At 46.6% G+C, this 15638-nt stretch overlaps 1 long non-coding RNA gene across 1 annotated transcript in view; it reads left to right on the top strand.

Annotated features, from left to right (window-relative positions):
• The window catches only part of LOC135050003 (uncharacterized), an 83344-nt gene that overhangs the window by 16002 nt on the left and 51704 nt on the right, over positions 1-15638 (top strand). The window lies entirely within an intron of this gene.

The following is a 15638-nucleotide window of genomic DNA, read 5'->3' as shown; positions in this document are numbered from 1 at the left end:
CATGGCTCACTTTGCTCGCCATCCTTCGGGCAAGGTGCCTCGCTGCGCTCGGCACAGGTTACCATTCCCAATCGTAGTCCACGTGGATCGTAAAGTATGAAAAAGTAAAAAAAAAGAAAAAAATGTGAAAAACTCATGTCGACCTAGAAACCCTGTCGACCTAGTTACTGTTGACCAATAGTGGTCAACCTAGACACTGTCGACCTAAGTCTTGTCGACCTAGAGAACGGATAACCATTCACTGACTGGCTCCTTGCTAAAGCCCCGAGTTGCCCAAGACTTTGGTGTAAATAGAAAGCTTACATTTGTAGGTGTAAGTCAATCAATGTAATACAAACCTTTAAACATATTTACTATAAACAATCTCATTATTGATGTAAAACATGAAGCTAAAACGATCACTGCTTTGGGGCGCATAATCCACCATGCACAAGTGATAAAGCTAGGATTAATTTCCCTAGAGTAAATACCAGGGCATGCAGTTACAAGTGATTGAACATGTAGGAGTACTCACACAAATGAAGTGTTACAAATCTGCATTTTCTTGTGGTACATACAATCCTATTCTTGTATATTGAACAGCTGTGTTGCTATGTATAGGGTTCAGCCCACAAAATGACTGCCTTTACTATATTAACGCTAAATTCACATTATTAGTATGATCCTGTATTTATTTGGCACCACAAGGAGTCCACAGAGGCTTACAAAGTACAGAAACAGAATGAACAGAACAAGATAAAAGTTACTTACTGTACAGAACATTGCAGGACATGGGGCATAGGTGGTCATTCCAAGTTGTTCGCTCGCAAGCTGCTTTTAGCAGCATTGCACACGCTAAGCCGCCGCCTACTGGGAGTGAATCTTAGCATAGTAAAATTGCGAACGAAAGATTAGCAGAATTGCGAATAGACACTTCTTAGCAGTTTCTGAGTAGCTCCAGACTTACTCGGCAACTGCGATCAGTTCAGTCAGTTTCGTTCCTGGTTTGACGTCACAAACACTCCCAGCGTTCGCCCAGACACTCCCCCGTTTCTTCAGACACTCCCGCGTTTTTGCCAGAAACGGCAGCGTTTTTTCACACACACCCATAAAACGGGCAGTTTCCACCCAGAAACACCCACTTCCTGTCAATCACATTACGATCACCAGAACGAAGAAAAAACCTTGTAATGCCGTGAGTAAAATACCTAACTGCATAGCAAATTTACTTGGTGCAGTCGCAGTGCGAAGATTGCGCATGCGCAATTAGCGGAAAATCGCTGCGATGCGAAGAAAATTACCGAGCGAACAACTCGGAATGAGGGCCATAATTCAGAGTTGATCGCAGCAGCAAATTTGTTAGCAGTTGGGCAAAACCATGGGGGTAATTCTGAGTTGATCGCAGCAGGAATTTTGTTAGCCGTTGGGCAAAACCATGTGCACTGCAGGGGAGGCAGATGTAACATGTGCAGAGAGAGTTAGATTTGGATGTGGTGTGTTCAAACTGAAATCTAAATTGCAGTGTAAAAATAAAGCAGCCAGTATTTACTCTGCACAGAAACAAAATAACCCACCCAAATCTAATTCTCTCTGCACATATCTGCCACACCTGCAGTGCACATGGGGGGTCATTCCGAGTTGTTCGCTCGTTGCCGATTTTCGCTATGCTGCGATTTGTTGCAAATTGCGCATGCGCAAGGCACGCAGGGCGCATGCGCTTAGTTATTTAACACAAAACTTAGCAGTTTTGCTGTGGCTTCTGCGGCGCTTTTCAGTCGCACTGCTGTTCGTTAAATGATTGACAGGAAAGGGGCATTTCTGGGCGGCAACTCAGCGTTTTCCCTGCGTTTGCAAAAAAACGCAGGCATGTCAGGGAAAAACGCGGGAGTGTCTGGAGAAACGGGGGAGTGGCTGGCCGAACGCAGGGCGTGTTTGTGGCGTCACACTAGGAACTAAACGGACTGAGCTGATCGCAATCTGTGAGTAGGTCCGGAGCTACTCAGAAACTGCTAAGAATTATTTAGTAGCAGTTTTGCTAATTTTTCGTTAGCAATTCTGCTATGCTAAGATACATACACTCCCAGAGGGCGGCGGCCTAGCGTGTGGAATGCTGCTAAAACGCAGCTAGCGAGCGAGCAACTCGGAATGACCCCCTTGGTTTTGTCCAACTGCTAACAAATTTGCTGCTGCGATCAACTCTGAATTACCCCCCATGGTTTAAAAACATTGCTGCATCAGCGGTCATAAAGCTATCCATTCACAGATGCATACACAAGTTCCAGAACATCGAAGATTTTTTGCCATCTGAGCAAATGTAAGTAGGTCTGAAGCTACCACTAATCTGCAACTGAGACAGCCTGGAAGTGGTCTGCGCTGACGTCAGAGACCCTCCCCAAAAACACCTGGGCACGCCTGCGTTTTTTCTGACACACCCAGAAAACGGCAGGTTTACGCCCAGAAATGTCGGCTTCCTGTCTGTCAAACAGTGGCTACATTGCGATTATGATCTGTACACAATATTTGTCGCTATTACCCCTCTCGCGTGCGCAATGCGAATGCTACGCATGTCCAGTCGTTCGATAATCGCTCAATTTGTGAATTTTCTGAATAGTGGGCCTCATTCCGAGTTGTTCGCTCGCTAGCCGCTTTTCGCAGCATTGCACACGCTAAGCCGCCGCCTACTGGGAGTGAATCTTAGCTTAGCAGAATTGCGAACTAAAGATTCTCAAAATTGCGAATAGAAATTTCTTAGCAGTTTCTGAGTAGCTCGACACTTATTCTGCCACTGCGATCAGTTCAGTCAGTTTCGTTCCTGGTTTGACGTCACAAACACACCCAGCATTCGCCCAGACACTGCCCCGTTTCTCCAGCCACTCCCGCGTTTTTCCCAGAACCGGCAGCGTTTTTTCACACACACCCATAAAACGGTCAGTTTCCGCCCAGAAACACCCACTTCCTGCCAATCACACTCTGATCACCAGAACAATGAAAAAACCTTGTAATGCCGTGAGTAAAATACCAAACTTCTTAGCAAATTTACTTGACGCAGCCGCAGTGCGAACATTGGGCATGCGCAGTTAGCGGAAAATCGCACCGATGCGAAGGAAAAGAACGAGCGAACAACTCGGAATGAGGGCTAGTGATCCATGTTGAATTAGGCTCATAATACTCAGATAGTAGCATAGCGACAGAACCCAAGGGTTAAGCACGGTTGTAGGCTGTGGAGGGGAAATTATGGTATAAGTGAGGGAAGGAAAGCCACATGAGGGAAGAGGACCCTGCTCGTGAGAACTTACAGTCTGAAAAGGAGGGTTTGACAGACGGATGACACAGAAGGTAGAGACAGTGAGCAAGTATCATGGATTGATGGGTTAGCATGAGAACTGGAAGGAAAAGCACATAAGGGAAGAAGGGTATCTGGTCTTTAGGTCGTCAGTCAATAGGTCGACCACTATTGGTTGATATGAATTAAGTTGACATAGTCAAAAAGTAGACACAGCATATGGCCGACATGAGTTTTTCACAATTTAATTTATATATACTTTTTCATACTTTACCATCCACATGGACTACAATTGGGAACGTTATCCTGTGCTGAGCGCAGTGTTTCACTTTGCCTGAAGCTCGGCGAGCAAAACGGTACACTAATTGGGGGTCCATGTTCTAAAAGTTAAAAACTGACACCCCAAAAACTTTTTAAAAAAAATAATTTCAACCCTTTCACATGTCGACCACTTTCAGGTCAACATTTTGATTGTGACAGCTTTTTTCTTATGTCAACCTTGTGCAAGCTGACCCTTTTGGGGTCACCCTAGACCAGGCCTGGCCAACCTGTGGCTCTCCAGATGTTGTGAAACTACACATACCAGCATGCCTTGCCACAGTTTTAGCATTCCCTAACACCAAAACTGTGGCAAAGCATGATGGGACTTGTAGTTTTACAACAGCTGGAGAGCCACAGGTTGGCCAGGCCTGCCCTAGACCATACTTGCCTACCTGACCCTCTCCATGAGGGAGAAAATGCTCTGTTCCTGGACATTCCTGGTAACGTATGATTGCCATCACCTGTGGTGAAACACCTTTCTTATCAATTAACTAGCTCACCACAGGTGATGGCAATCATATATTACCAGGAAAGTCCATGAACAGAGCATTTTCTCCCTCATGGAGAGGGTCAGGTAGGCAAGTATGCCCTAGACACTATCAACCTTTTTACTGTCGACCTAATACACCATACCGGCTTCTGAGTTCTAAACACATTAAATTGTGTAATGTTACTTTTTAATTGCTTGACTGTTTTAAGTTGAGGGGAAATACCAGAAGTTAGTAATAAATAATTTCTGTATTTGTCATGTGTCTGAATTTCAGTTTGGGTATATGCATGATAATGTCCGGATAGGTTAATGTAGTGTACTGCATATGTTTGCATCCTTCATACACAAATGGCACAAATATGCAGTATGTTTTATAAAATATATTATTGTGTTTAGTAATGTTATCACCAGGGTCTGGGGCAAGGTTTCACCCCACCCTAGGCAAAGCTCCAGATTACCGCCCTCCTTACACTAACACGCTCTTCCCAAAGCCTCATACACTGGTCTTGTAAAATTAAATTAATTAAATTAAATGGTCCTGATTGGCTGGCGAGGCTGTAGTACAATAGTGTCTGGTGCACAGCTCTGTTCATGCTCTTCTGATGCCCAGGCACACATGCAGGATTTCTAGATGGAGAAGAGACTAGAAATGTTAAGTTTCGGAACAAAATAGTGCGTCAGCTCCCCTGCGTCACTGGCCACATACCAGGGGAGCTGACTCTTCCGCACATGTATGACATGGCTATTCTTAGTCATACAGGTGATATACATATTGTGACAAGGATCACGTACACCAGGTAAAATTCAAAGAGCAGGTTTATTCTTTCTGCACCAGTAAGGTCACTCATATGTTTGTAACAGCAGTTCACAGCAGGTTACAGGTTAAAGCATAACGTTCTATGTTCTGACAATCAGCAATGGTATAAACTTCTATGGCTTCTGATGTAAAACCAAACCCCCATCTTATCGCCTGGCCAGTTTGTCCAACGTCAGGATCATTATTCCTGTGTACAAGGCTCTTAGAATGTAAGGTCTCACGAGTAGGGCCCTCTTCCCTCATGTGCTTATCCTTTTCTTACTTTAATAATCCTCAACTGCCCAAATCCCCAGTTTTTTGGCCACCTTGGAACTTATCTCTGTCATTTACTGGTGTAGTTTAGTGATGAGCGGGTTCGGTTCCTCAGAAACCGAACCCCCCCGAACTTCACCCATTTTACACGGGTCCGAGGCATACTCGGATTCTCCCGTATGGCTCGGTTAACCCGAGCGCGCCCGAACGTCATCATCCCGCTGTCGGATTCTCACGAGATTCGGATTCTATATAAGGAGCCGCGCGTCGCCGCCATTTTCACTCGTGCATTGGAAATGTTAGGGAGAGGACGTGGCTGGCGTCCTCTCCGTTTGTGCTTATTGCTTAATTGTGGGGACTGGGGAGCAGCTGTATTATATAGGAGGAGTACAGTGCAGAGTTTTGCTGATCAGTGACCACCAGTTTTATCCGTTCTCTGCCTGAAAAACGCTCCATATCTGTGCTCAGTGTGCTGCATATATCTGTGCTCACACTGCTTTATTGTGGGGACTGGGGACCAGCAGTATTATATAGGAGGAGTACAGTGCAGAGTTTTGCTGACCAGTGACCACCAGTATACGTTGTCTGCCTGAAACACGCTCCATATCTGTGCTCAGTGTGCTGCATATATCTGTGCTCACACTGCTTTATTGTGGGTACTGGGGACCACCAGTATATTATAAAGGAGGAGTACAGTGCAGAGTTTTGCTGACCAGTGACCACCAATATACGTTGTCTGCCTGAAAAACGCTCCATATCTGTGCTCAGTGTGCTGCATATATCTGTGCTCACACTGCTTTATTGTGGGTACTGGGGACCACCAGTATATTATATAGGAGTAGTACAGTGCAGAGTTTTGCTGACCAGTGACCACCAGTATATATAGCAGTACGGTACGGAAGGCCACTGCTCTACCTACCTCTGTGTCATCAAGTATACTATCCATCTAGATTCTATACCTGTGGTGCATTTTAGTTTTGCAGTTTGCTGACAGTGACCACCAATATATATAGCAGTACGGTACGGAAGGCCACTGCTCTACCTACCTCTGTGTCGTCAAGTATACTATCCATCTAGATTCTATACCTGTGGTGCATTTTAGTTTTGCAGTTTGCTGACAGTGACCACCAGTATATATAGCAGTACGGTACGGAAGGCCACTGCTCTACCTACCTCTGTGTCGTCAAGTATACTATCCATCTAGATTCTATACCTGTGGTGCATTTTAGTTTTGCAGTTTGCTGACAGTGACCACCAGTATATATAGCAGTACGGTACGGAAGGCCACTGCTCTACCTACCTCTGTGTCGTCAAGTATACTATCCATCTAGATTCTATACCTGTGGTGCATTTTAGTTTTGCAGTTTGCTGACAGTGACCACCAGTATATATAGCAGTACGGTACGGAAGGCCACTGCTCTACCTACCTCTGTGTCGTCAAGTATACTATCCATCTAGATTCTATACCTGTGGTGCATTTTAGTTTTGCAGTTTGCTGACAGTGACCACTAGTATATATAGCAGTACGGTACGGAAGGCCACTGCTCTACCTACCTCTGTGTCATCAAGTATACTATCCATCTAGATTCTATACCTGTGGTGCATTTTAGTTTTGCAGTTTGCTGACAGTGACCACCAGTATATATAGCAGTACGGTACGGAAGGCCACTGCTCTACCTACCTCTGTGTCGTCAAGTATACTATCCATCTAGATTCTATACCTGTGGTGCATTTTAGTTTTGCAGTTTGCCGACAGTGACCACCAGTATATATAGCAGTACGGTACGGAAGGCCACTGCTCTACCTACCTCTGTGTCGTCAAGTATACTATCCATCTAGATTCTATACCTGTGGTGCATTTTAGTTTTGCAGTTTGCTGACAGTGACCACCAGTATATATAGCAGTACGGTACGGAAGGCCACTGCTCTACCTACCTCTGTGTCGTCAAGTATACTATCCATCTAGATTCTATACCTGTGGTGCATTTTAGTTTTGCAGTTTGCTGACAGTGACCACCAGTACATATAGCAGTACGGTACGGAAGGCCACTGCTCTACCTACCTCTGTGTCGTCAAGTATACTATCCATCTAGATTCTATACCTGTGGTGCATTTTAGTTTTGCAGTTTGCTGACAGTGACCACCAGTATATATAGCAGTACGGTACGGAAGGCCACTGCTCTACCTACCTCTGTGTCGTCAAGTATACTATACATCTAGATTCTATACCTGTGGTGCATTTTAGTTTTGCAGTTTGCTGACAGTGACCACCAGTATATATAGCAGTACGGTACGGAAGGCCACTGCTCTACCTACCTCTGTGTTGTCAAGTATACTATCCATCTAGATTCTATACCTGTGGTGCATTTTAGTTTTGCAGTTTGCTGACAGTGACCACCAGTATATATAGCAGTACGGTACGGAAGGCCACTGCTCTACCTACCTCTGTGTCGTCAAGTATACTATCCATCTAGATTCTATACCTGTGGTGCATTTTAGTTTTGCAGTTTGCTGACAGTGACCACCAGTATATATAGCAGTATGGTACGGAAGGCCACTGCTCTACCTACCTCTGTGTCGTCAAGTATACTATCCATCCATACCTGTGGTGCATTTCAGTTGTGCGCAGTGTATATAGTAGTAGGCCATTGCTATTGATACTGGCATATAATTCCACACATTAAAAAAATGGAGAACAAAAATGTGGAGGTTAAAATAGGGAAAGATCAAGATCCACTTCCACCTCGTGCTGAAGCTGCTGCCACTAGTCATGGCCGAGACGATGAAATGCCATCAACGTTGTCTGCCAAGGCCGATGCCCAATGTCATAGTAGAGAGCATGTAAAATCCAAAAAACAAAAGTTCAGTAAAATGACCCAAAAATCAAAATTGAAAGCATCTGATGAGAAGCGTAAACTTCCCAATATGCCATTTATGACACGGAGTGGCAAGGAACGGCTGAGGCCCTGGCCTATGTTCATGGCTAGTGGTTCAGATTCACATGAGGATGGAAGCACTCATCCTCTCGCTAGAAAAATGAAAAGACTTAAGCTGGCAAAAGTACAGCAAAGAACTGTGCGTTCTTCTAAATCACAAATCCCCAAGGAGAGTCCAATTGTGTCGGTTGCGATGCCTGACCTTCCCAACACTGGACGGGAAGAGCTTGCGCCTTCCACCATTTGCACGCCCCCTGCAAGTGCTGGAAGGAGCACCCGCAGTCCGGTTCCTGATAGTCAAATTGAAGATGTCACTGTTGAAGTACACCAGGATGAGGATATGGATGTTGCTGGCGCTGGGGAGGAAATTGACAAGGAGGATTCTGATGGTGAGGTGGTTTGTTTAAGTCAGGCACCCGGGGAGACACCTGTTGTCCGTGGGACGAATATGGCCATTGACATGCCTGGTCAAAATACAAAAAAAATCACCTCTTCGGTGTGGAATTATTTCAACACAAATGCGGACAACAGGTGTCACGCCGTGTGTTGCCTTTGTCAAGCTGTAATAAGTAGGGGTAAGGACGTTAACCACCTAGGAACATCCTCCCTTATACGTCACCTGGACCGCATTCATCAGAAGTCAGTGACAAGTTCAAAAACTTTGGATGACAGCGGAAGCAGTCCACTGACCACTAAATCCCTTCCTCTTGTAACCAAGCTCCTGCAAACCACACCACCAACTCCCTCAGTGTCAATTTCCACCTTACACAGGAAAGCCAATAGTCCTGCAGGCCATGTCACTGGCAAGTATGACGAGTCCTCTCCTGCCTGGGATTCCTCCGATGCATCCTTGAGTGTAACGCCTACTGCTGCTGGCGCTGCTGTTGTTGCTGCTGGGAGTCGATCGTCATCCCAGAGGGGAAGTCGGAAGACCACTTGTACTACTTCCAGTAAGCAATTGACTGTCCAACAGTCCTTTGCGAGGAAGATGAAATATCACAGCAGTCATCCTGCTGCAAAGCGGATAACTCAGGTCTTGTCAGCCTGGGTGGTGAGAAACGTGTTTCCGGTATCCACCGTTAATTCACAGGCAACTGGAGACTTGATTGAGGTACTGTGTCCCGGTACCAAATACCATCTAGGTTCCATTTCTCTAGGCAGGCGATACCGAAAATGTACACAGACGTCAGAAAAAGAGTCACCAGTGTCCTAAAAAATGCAGTTGTACCCAATGTCCACTTAACCATGGACATGTGGACAAGTGGAGCAGGGCAGACTAAGGACTATATGACTGTGACAGCCCACTGGGTAGATGTATTGCCTCCCGCAGCAAGAACAGCAGCGGCGGCACCAGTAGCAGCATCTCGCAAACGCCAACTCGTTCCTAGGCAGGCTACGCTTTGTATCACCGCTTTCCATAAGAGGCACACAGCTGACAACCTCTTACGGAAACTGAGGAACATCATCGCAGAATGGCTTACCCCAATTGGACTCTCCTGGGGATTTGTGACATCGGACAACGCCAGCAATATTGTGCGTGCATTACATCTGGGCAAATTCCAGCACGTCCCATGTTTTACACATACATTGAATTTGGTGGTGCAGAATTATTTAAAAAACGACAGGGGCGTGAAAGAGATGCTGTCGGTGGCCCGAAGAATTGCGGGCAACTTTCGGCATTCAGCCACCGCGTGCCGAAGACTGGAGCACCAGCAAACAGTCCTGAACCTGCCCTGCCATCATCTGAAGCAAGAGGTGGTAACGAGGTGGAATTCAACCCTTTATATGCTTCAGAGGATGGAGGAGCAGCAAAAGGCCATTCAAGCCTATACATCTGCCCACGATATAGGCAAAGGAGGGGGAATGCACCTGACTCAAGCGCAGTGGAGAATGATTTCAACGTTGTGCAAGGTTCTGCAACCCTTTGAACTTGCCACACGTGAAGTCAGTTCAGATACTGCCGGCCTGAGTCAGGTCATTCCCCTCATCAGGCTTTTGCAGAAGAAGCTGGAGACATTGAAGGAGGAGCTAAAACAGAGCGATTCCGCTAGGCATGTGGGACTTGTGGATGGAGCCCTTAATTCGCTTAACCAGGATTCACGGGTGGTCAATCTGTTGAAATCAGAGCACTACATTTTGGCCACCGTGCTCGATCCTAGATTTAAAACCTACGTTGTATCTCTCTTTCCAGCAGACACAAGTCTGCAGAGGTTCAAAGACCTGCTGGTGAGAAAATTGTCAAGTCAAGCGGAACGTGACCCGTCAACAGCTCCTCCTTCACATTCTCCCACAACTGGGGGTGCGAGGAAAAGGCTAAGAATTCCGAGCCCACCCGCTGGCGGTGATGCAGAGCAGTCTGGAGCGAGTGCTGACATCTGGTCCGGACTGAAGGACCTGCCAACGATTACTGACATGTCGTCTACTGTCACTGCATATGATTCTCTCACCATTGAAAGAATGGTGGAGGATTATATGAGTGACCACATCCAAGTAAGCACGTCAGACAGTCCGTACGTATACTGGCAGGAAAAAGAGGCAATTTGGAGGCCCTTGCACAAACCGGCTTTATTCTACCTAAGTTGCCCTCCCTCCAGTGTGTACTTCGATAGAGTGTTTAGTGCAGCCGCTCACCTTGTCAGCAATCGGCGTACGAGGTTACTTCCAGAAAATATGGAGAAGATGATGTTCATCAAAATGAATTATAATCAATTCCTCCGTGGAGACATTCACCAGCAGCAATTGCCTCCAGAAAGTACCCAGGGATCTGAGATGGTGGATTCCAGTGGGGACGAATTAATAATCTGTGAGGAGGGGGATGTACACAGTGAAAGGGGTGAGGAATCGGAGGATGATGATGAGGTGGACATCTTGCCTCTGTAAAGCCAGTAGGTGCAAGGAGAGATTGATTGCTTCTTTTTTGGTGGGGGCCCAAACCAACCAGTCATTTCAGTCACAGTCGTGTGGCAGACCCTGTCGCTGAAATGATGGGTTTGTTAAAGTGTGCATGTCCTGTTTATACAACATAAGGGTGGGTGGGAGGGCCCAAAGACAATTCCATCTTGCACCTCTTTTTTCTTTCATTTTTCTTTGCATCATGTGCTGTTTGGGGACTATTTTTTTAAGTGCCATCCTGTCTGACACTGCAGTGCCACTCCTAGATGGGCCAGGTGTTTGTGTCGGCCACTTGTGTCGCTTAGCTTAGTCACACAGCGACTTTGGTGCGCCTCTTTTTTTCTTTGCATCATGTGCTGTTTGGGGACTATTTTTTTGAAGTGCCATCCTGCCTGACACTGCAGTGCCACTCCTACATGGGCCAGGTGTTTGTGTCGGCCACTTGTGTCGCTTAGCTTAGCCATCCAGTGACCTCGGTGCAAATTTTAGGACTAAAAATAATATTGTGAGGTGTGAGGTGTTCAGAATAGACTGAAAATGAGTGGAAATTATTGTTATTGAGGTTAATAATACTATGGGATCAAAATGACCCCCAAATTCTATGATTTAAGCTGTTTTTGAGTTTTTTTTGTAAAAAAACACCCGAATCCAAAACACACCCGAATCCGACAAAAAAAATTCAGGGAGGTTTTGGCAAAACGCGTCCGAATCCAAAACACGGCCGCGGGACCGAATCCAAAACCAAAACACAAAACTCGAAAAATTTCCGGTGCACATCTCTAGTGTAGTTATGCTCAGTTATTCTTTACTTGTCCTATATTGTCTTCAACTGTAAGTCACTGTTTGCCTGTTTTGATTATGTGCATATGTACTCTGTAATTGGGCGCTGCGGAACCCTTGTAGCGCCATACAAATAAAAGGAAAATAATAATAAATAGGCAGCTAGCAGGTGCTACTAATCAACTTCATTCATGGCCACAGCAAAAACCTGGACTAGATACATGTTCAACTGCTGTTACATACTAAAACAGGAAGATCCTGCTGTCCTTGCCACGCTCCTCCCCCCTTAGCTTCAACCACCTTGGTGAAGCTAAGAATTTTCAGGTGAGCTATTTACCTCGCCTACCTCTATTTGTGCCATCTGCCTGGGAACACACCTTTCCACCATCCTCCAGAGTTCCCCTTCTTCAGCCTCTTCCTCCTCCTCCTCCCTTAGCTTCACAACAGGGTTGTGAGGAAGAGCGAGACCCACAAATCTCCTGGAGAGGGCATCTGCATTTAGATGTTTTTTTCCAGGACGATTCTGCGCATCAAATTTAAAGGTGCATGGTCTGTGATTAGCCGACAGTCTCGCCCCAGCAAATAATATTTTAGCGATTCTACTGCCCATATCACCAAGCACTCCTCCAGCCCACCTTGCCTGACCATGGGCCTACAACTGTACAGGCAGTGCTGCCTCCTCTGTGTGCCGTGGCTCCCACATTAATAGATTAGGAGGGCGGTTGGACAGGCGGCGCTAGAAAGGATGAAAGAATGAGACCACAAGGAGAGGAGCCACTGGCACTGGGACCCATGCGGAAGCAGTTAAGAGACCCTGACAGCGACACTGGAGGCAAGTGGTGCTGGTGGGGGTAGGGGGATGTGTACTGTGTGAGGGATGAGCTGTGGGAATTGTGTATAAGGGGCACTACTGTGTGATGTAACGTGTGATGTGGGGCCTAATTCAGAGCTGATCGTAGGCGATGCTTTCGCAGCTGACGAGTAACCTAGCTGCGGAAGCAGGCGGCTGATGTCACGAAGCCACTGCGACCCGCCCCAGCAACGGTCTGGCACACCTGCGTTGTCCGGACTGCACCCCCAATGCCGTCCGAAGGCTGCCGGCACGCCCCCTCCCACCCCGCCACTGCCTGTCAATCAGGCAGAGGTGATCGCACCAGTGAGATGATTTTGCATCTCACTGTGTGCACACGCGCAGTGCGGCTGTTGCACGTGCGCACACCTCACTGGGCTTCAGCCTGTGATCACTGCTGCTGCAGCGGCCAGGCAGAGCCGGCCATAAGCATAGGCAAACTAGGCAATTGTCATTTGATATGCCTAGGGGCATCAGCAGCTTCTGCTGATGAAAATTATATGTGGCATGCCTATATTCTGTATGTAGCATTTCATATGCAGATACAACCACAGTCTCACACAGTATATTGGCATGCTGCATATCATTTTAATCAACAGAAGCTGCTTGTGCATCCTAGCCACATAGCAATGCAAATAAGATGCATTTTAATAAAAAATAAAAAAGGTGCCCGACGTTAGCATTGATGCAAGATTTGTGAGGACACATCTGTATCCAAGCAGAGGTAGAGGTCACAGTGTTAGTGGAAGTGTGAGTGCTATGTGCATGTGAGTGGGTTGGTTGTGCAGTAGTGTTCAGAATATGTGTAAGGAGCATTATGTGTGTCATGTAAAAATGCTTTAATAATGCGCAACATATGTGTAAAGGGCCACTATGTGTGTCATTATGTGTATAAGGACATTAATAATGTGCGGCATATGTGTAACAGGGTACTACTGTATGTGTGTCATTATGTGTATAGTGGCACTAATAATGTGCAGCAAATGTGTAGGGGGCACTATGTGTGTCATTATGTGTATAAGGGCATTAATAATGTGCGGCATATGTGTAAGGGACATTATGTGTAAAAGGGCATTAATAAAGGTTGTCATAATGTGTAAGGTGCATTATGTTTATAAGGACATTAATGTGTCTCATATGTGTAAGGGGCATTACTGTGTGGAATTGTGTATAAATGCATTACTAATGTGTGGCATTTTGTGTGTAAGGTGCTCTACTATGTGGCGTTGCATATAGAAAGGGCACTACTGTGTCATCTAATGTGAATAAAGAGCAATAAGGCGTGGTGTAATGTGAATAAGGAGCAATTCAGTGTGATGTAATGTGAATAAGGGGCTCTACTGTGAGGAGTAACATTTATAAGGTAAAGTGATACTACTGTAGGATGTAATATGAATTATGGACACTATCGCAAGATAAAATGTGAATAAAGTTGCAGTACTGTGTGGTGTAATTGGAATTGGGGTTACTATTGTGTGGCCATGCCCCTTCCCAGCAAGAAGATGCCCCTTTTTGGGCTGTGCGTCAAATGTGCGAACTGTTCCTATTTAAAATATAGGGGGTACAAGGACTGCTATGGGTGAGGGGTGATGGTGCTGGGAAAGAGGTGCAAGGTCAGAGGCAGAACCAGCGGTGGTGCTAGGGGGCACCAGCCAAAATCTTGCCTAGGGCATCATATTGGTTAGGGCCGGCTCTGCGGCCAGGTCTGAATTAGGCCCGTAATGTGAGTAAGGGGCACTGCTATGTGGTGTATTAGGGGCACTACGTGTGGTGTAATGCAAATATGATTCTGCTATTTTGAATCTAATGTGTGGCATAATTTGAATTGGGGGTACTATTGTGTCACCTTTCCATTGTTCCTTAGACAGTATGGGGGGGTAGGGCACAAATTTATAGTTTGCAGGGTGTGCCAAACATCCAAGCACCAGCCATGATGGCTCTTCCTAATGGTAGAAGGGGGCTTGGATAATTAGTTCCGCCACCTCTCTAGGATCACTTTAAGCCCTGACTGGGACAACAGTGTAGTATGGATACATCTGGGCACAGGGCCTAATTCAGACCTGATCGCAGCAGAAAAATTGTTCTCTAATGGGCAAAACCGTGGGGCCGATTTAGACCCGATCGCTGCTGTGTGATCTGCATCTCTGCCCAGTGATCGCCTCTACCTGATTGACAGGCAGAGGCATTTGCTGGGCGAGAGGGGGTGGGTCGGCGGCGTTGGGTCGCCGTTTTGAGGGCGCGGTCCGGGCAATGCTGGCATGCCCAGACCGTGCGGGGGGTGGGACGCGGGGACGAGGCGGCTGCATGATGTCACATGCAGCCGCTGCGACCCGGAGAGCAACAGGTAGCTCTCTGCCACCGCGCAGGAGCTGCACTGGCAGCTCGATACTCTTCAGGTACAAAAGCATCGCTGCCGTGCAATGCTTTTGTACCTGTGGGGAGGGGGGAGGGGGTGCTGAGCCAGACATGAGGGGCGGGGTAGCCCTGTGCTTGGCGTCCCCCCACATGTCTGTGAAAGTGATCGTAGATGTGCTAAATTTAGCTGGATCAAGCTGGATAGTAGGTTAGGGTTCCACAGCGGTACCTGTGGAACCCTAACCTACTATCCTGCTTGATCCAGATAAGGACTTTTCCGTTTAACTTGGATTTCCAAGGATCAGGATCTAAAACCACTCCTTTTCAGCATATCCAGCAAACTATGGAAACCCCTTGAACTATCTACACAGACGAGCAATTGCAATCACCACCTCGTGGAACTGTGGGGGTCATTCCGAGTTGTTCGTTCGTTATATTTTTCTCGCAACGGAGCGATTAGTCGCTAATGCGCATGCGCAATGTCTGCAGTGCGACTGCGCCAAGTAAATTTGCTATGCAGTTAGGTATTTTACTCACGGCATTACGAGGTTTTTTCTTCGTTCTGGTGATCGTAATGTGATTGACAGGAAGTGGGTGTTTCTTGGCGGAAACTGGACGTTTTATGGGTGTGTGCGAAAAAACGCTACCGTTTCTGGGAAAAACGCGGGAGTGGCTGGAGAAAC

Source organism: Pseudophryne corroboree, chromosome 2 (assembly GCF_028390025.1).
Source record: "Pseudophryne corroboree isolate aPseCor3 chromosome 2, aPseCor3.hap2, whole genome shotgun sequence".
Lineage (NCBI taxonomy): Eukaryota > Metazoa > Chordata > Amphibia > Anura > Myobatrachidae > Pseudophryne > Pseudophryne corroboree.
The sequence above is the reverse complement of the archived record's forward strand: the minus strand, read 5'-3'. Positions and strand labels throughout refer to the sequence as shown.